This window comes from Zychaea mexicana (assembly GCF_025766255.1).
Source record: "Zychaea mexicana strain RSA 1403 chromosome Unknown BDB00scaffold_110, whole genome shotgun sequence".
Taxonomy (NCBI): Eukaryota; Fungi; Mucoromycota; class Mucoromycetes; order Mucorales; family Lichtheimiaceae; genus Zychaea; species Zychaea mexicana.
The window spans coordinates 1-5,517 of record NW_026516773.1 but is presented as its reverse complement, the minus strand read 5'-3'; positions in this window follow the sequence as shown (position 1 = coordinate 5,517).

The window sequence follows — 5,517 nt, the reverse complement described above, 5'->3', positions numbered from 1 at the left end:
GGCGGATCAGCGTCATGTTGTATATAATTGTGTATGAGTAATGGAGAAGAAAATTGTTGCGTCGTTCTTGTTGTGAGTACGAATGGTTTGTGCAGGTAGAGGACGATGTTGTATTACGCACGTAAGTTTGACGTTGGATTGGTGCAAGATGGTGCATCAAGTATATACAGAGAAAATGAGAAAGAAGCAGTAATTCTGGATGATAATATCTCCACTAAAGCTATACCTCAAGCACAACCGATAACCTTTTCCTTCCCTTGTTCACTTATCCAGCGGTTTTTTTAAGCAGCAGTAACGGCGGTCTACTCCTTTATAAATCTTGAGCACATGCTTTTTTTAAGAAAACAGTTACCTTCATTTCGTTTTTCAATAAATCCGTGGATTGTGCCGTTTTGTTTTCTTTGTTTTTTATTCATCGTGAAGAGAGTAGGAGCCATTTACAAGTGTGCGTCGAAGCTGTTGATTTGCCATGGCGAATGGTAATGAGAAAAAAAAGGATCTTTGGTTGTTGTTTTTTTCCTCCCTGCTGCTGCTAACAAACCCCACACTTTCCACCTACCTCTGCCACCAGCCTCCAATTTGTTTCAAACTCAACCCGGGTAAAGTGAAATGAGGGGAAACGCTCAGGCCCTATTCCCACAGCAGCAAAATAGGCTTATGCCTTATGCGCACAGTGAGTCTCTGACGCACCCTTGCCATTTCCTATACATTAGCCTACTACAAGCTTCTTGTCACGAGTGAAACAGCCATACTACTATATCTTGACATTGGCTTTGTACTGCTTAACTTCTATTATGTCTTGACTTGAATTGAAAATCTTAAGTACTCATATATTCTGCTCTGCTACACTTAATATATTATCTACTTCAACTTTTATTATGTCTTAGTTGACTAAAACTATGTCCAGGTTGACTGTTATTATGTCCAGGTTGTCTATTATTCATGTTTAGATTGATTATTATTCTTGTCAGAATGATTTTCATTCATGTACAGATTGATTTTTATTTTGTCCAGATTGATTTTACTCATGTCCAGATCGATTTATATTCATGTCCGGGTCGATGTATATTCATGTCCAGATCGTTTTATATTCATGTCCAGATCGATCTTTATTCATGTCCAGCTCGATTTTCATTCATGTCCAGCTCGATTTTCATTCATGTCTAGATCGATTTTCATTCATGTCCAGCTCGATTTTCATTCATGTCCAGCTCGATTTTCATTCATGTCCAGATCAATTATTATTCATGTCCAGATTAACTTTCATTCATGTCCACTCAGACTAACATTCATGTCCACTCTGCCTAAATAAAAGTTCAAACGTCCGCTAGGAGATGAAAAATCCTGTATATGGTGCCCGCCACCTAGAAACAACAAGTGGATATTTCAAAAATTTAAAGTTCCGCCTTTATAAATTTCCATTTTTAGTTAAGTGATATTTATTCATCGAAAATTTGCTAGTGGAACTTATATTTTTTCTGCTTTTCATCCAGTGAGTCCTTTCTCAGAGGATGACTTAAATAAACAAACTACTCTCGTATGATTCTTCTTACATGATTATTAGAAACTGACAGTTCTCTTTGAACACATAAGAAATTTACTTAATTGTGTTCTTTGACTCTTACACAGTTTTAAGGTTCTTCTGGTACTTGTTAAGTCTCCCCATTGTATACAATGTTTTGCAAAAAGAAGGAATAATAAAATTGTCATCCTACTTATTATTTACCTGGCACCATTACAGTCAATGTTGATTGGAAGGCTGAGGTATATATTGCACCAATGCTTACCACTAATGTTACACTACCTTCTTAATATGGAAATCGCCGATTCAATGTCATATACTATAGTGTATAGTAGGGTGGACATTCTGACAAAATCCTCTGCTAAATTTTGAAATCGACACCAACTTCAACACTTTATTTCTCATTTTTTTTTGCTTTAATGTATACAAAAACGTTTCATAGAATTATTCTTTGAGCCTCTCTCTATCGTTCTATGAAGCCAAAAAAGCGGGTTGTATAAGTGAAAAGAGTTGAAATAAAACATTAAAAATTGGTCCAAAAATTTACGTTTCTAGGTGGCAGGCACCATACAAATGATGGACAAGTGTCACAAAAGGGAAGACTGGCCAAATCTGGCTACGACAATATCCCCTCTCTAAACTATTGGTCGTCCTCGAACAACAAAGCAATTTGACCAGCAGCATCGATGTATTAGGATTTGGCAGTATGAGTAGCAGAACTGGGCTTGCAGGGGAGTATCAACCTGCCTAACGAGAATTCACACAGACCAAAACCGGATAATCATTTAGCCGAATCAAAAAACGTAACATTCAAGTCGAGATCTCGGTTAATTAGTTTGCCGAGAAGAATATGAGCAGTCATGGTTTTTTTCGGTGGATTTACTTTTGTGACATAATTACGCAAAGCACAAAGCACTTACCAATAGATCGCTCACTCAAATATATTATGCGACAACGATGTACAAAATAAAAACAACTTTAAAATAAATTTGTATATAAACCAAGCAGAACAATATAATTTAGAACAGAATTGATAAAAAGAAAAAATAAGGTACAGATAAGAAGAAAGAAGAAGTATATAAAAGAGAGGAAGAAAGAAAAACAGGAAAGAAAGCTAAACATGTCGCACATCTTCGTTTGCTGGGCCACGGCGGTTGCTGTGTTGTACGCAGTGAGTGCGCTCGGTCAAAGTATTGTCTAGATATTGATCAATATTTTGTTGTTGAGCTTCATAGCGCGCCAACTGAAGTGGCCGAAGACTTTCCCTGTATTCTTCGTCTAACTGTAGCAGATTCTCTTCCCGTAGACGGATCTGTGCGCACAGTTCGCGGATGGCTGTCTCATCCTCACAGTTGAGCCGTCGAAGCAAACGTATGCGGTTTTCCATACGGATTTGCGCTGCTTCGCTATCAATGATGACATAGCGGGGTGGTGAGATAGATGGCGATGGTGACGAGAAAGTACGATTACCGGTTGCTTGCTGCTCTTCATCGTCGTCGTCGTCAATCAGAAACGGATCGGTAACCGTACCAGCAGGTGTAGGTGTTGATGAGGTCTTTAATGTGGGCAAAGAAGTGGCAGTGGCGGTGGTGGTGCTTAGGTCGAGGGAAGAATGACGTTGGAGTAACATACCATGGAAGGGGTTTTTTTGAGGCTGTTCAATAAATAGAAGAGAAAGAAATAAGCTTACCCTGACCAAGATTTGCGCTCCTAAAGACTATCTACAATCTATGTATTTGATGTTTTCCGGTAGTATTCTGATGAAAGGAGGTCTACATGTTCTGGCAACGTATTTTTCGCGTTGGGCAATTTGCCGATTATGAAAAGCACGCACAATGTGTTTACATACCAAGTATGATGTACTTTTAACAAACGACGGACAACTGCATGTCCAGCGTTGCACCGATGTATACTATGTGCCTTGAACCAGGTTTGGGTTTATGTAGTTTGCACGAAGAAATGCCGCGTTCCATTCTTGGATAAATCCTTTCTCCCAGCGTGTCAGGTTTTGACGAAGCACGATCTCGGTATTGAAACGGTCAATTAGCTTTGGTATATAGCTATGTATAATGACGAATACCAAGAGATCCAATCTAGCACGGTTGTACGTATACATATGATTACGCTTAAGCACTTTCCAGTGTGCTTCGACAAGCATGGTTGTTCTTGACAGTGGGATGCGATCAGGGACAGAGCTAGCTGCCCATGTTATTCACTTGTCAAGCTGGTAATATCGGCGAAACATATAAGCCCATGCATGATGCAGATTATGCATAACACAGTAGTCGTACATCTCCTGGGCGCATTGTTGCCATATATCGTTAGGATTAGCAAATACTGTCCCTATTATATATAAAACCAAGCAAAAGAATGACAGAAACAGGTGTATAAGTATATCAATGAGTGTTTATACATCTACCTAATATCTCTGCACCACGTGTTATAAATACCTTCAGCCATCATCGGATGACGGCTGTAGTGCCTGCCCACCATCTTCAGCATCTCCTCTCTTCTTGGTTTATCACACATAATGCGATTCAAATCAGTGGTGGCGGACGGTATGAATTGACGCGAGACAAACGGGAATTGGACCATCGCTTCTTGGACGTCATAGTAAGTGGATGTGGCATTTCTTCTAGAGGAAAGTTTCCTTTCCATAGAATGCTCTATATGCCAAGACATTGACGTAGACAACGACGACTATCCCATGTCGCCTGGATCGCACTAAGTTGCGCAGCATCACCATCACTAAACATGAACTCTGGTTCTAGTCCCCTTTCTTTGAGCTCTCCCAAAAACCGCTCCAAGCTTTGTGTTTTCGGATGCTCGATTGTGGCGTCTGCATTGCTTGTGTCACAAAGCATATATGCAACAGGGAATCCAGCACCATTCACATTGGCAATGACACCATATAGCTCCATACCAGCACGATTTGTCTTGAAAGTGGAGTCGATATGGTACTCTTCCACATGAACACAACCAGCCAAAGGGGCAAAAAAAGGAGTGACGAAACCCACAGCAACAATACCATCAGCAGTGTCAGAATAAATCTATTTTTTATTCATACAATAAGGCAAAACACTACGTTTTTCTAATAATCTACTAGAGCAAAAACAGGTCTACAGAAGGTGAGTTCTGTTTTCTGTATTAATCTACTTACCTCCGTATATCCTTGATTTGTATACTGCTGTATCAAGAGCTGGGCGGAAACAAACTGGTCATCGTCTAGCATATACCGCGTACGGAACGTCTCGCCCCACTAGTAGTACACTTGTGCCGCCGTTGCTGCATGATAGCCCCATTCATTGATGATATCATTATGAATATCTGGCGCTGAACGAGTCATTGCACGTGCTGCAATGAAGTCACGCACCTCACGCGACACACCTTCCGGGCGTGGAGCTGGAGCGGCTGCATGTTGTGATGGATGGCGAACAGTAAGCTCGATCGCTCCTAGATCCCGATCGATCACACCGTGCACAAATCCTTGACAATCGAATGTTTCCATCCGTTGGATGACACGTTGGCGCTCACGAACAGGGATCTAACATATAAAATTAATCCGATTTCAACGAAACTGCACGCAAACACTTTGCCTATCTGTTCCTTTTTATCGAATGCCTTTTTTGACCGGTTGATTAGCTTACCTGATTTTGTATAGCTACAGATTGAACGCATCTTGCGGTGAATGAAATGGCTTCACAAAGTGCTGGGTCGCCAGTGTTCATCACATAATATCTGTAGTTGTCACAGAGCTGCACTGCTTCCAACACACGTGTGATTATACGCTGATCTGACCATGTGCGCATTTCACCCTCGTAAACGATGTAGCCCGAAAAAGAGAAGACCTCAGTAACGACATCACCAACTGAATTACGGACAGCAAAGGGATAAAAGTTTCCCAACTCGTCAATAAAGATCATTGAGTCGAGTGAAACTGGCATTCTCGGTGTCTGTCTGTCACGACAGACAATACACGTCCTATACAGTCTTGT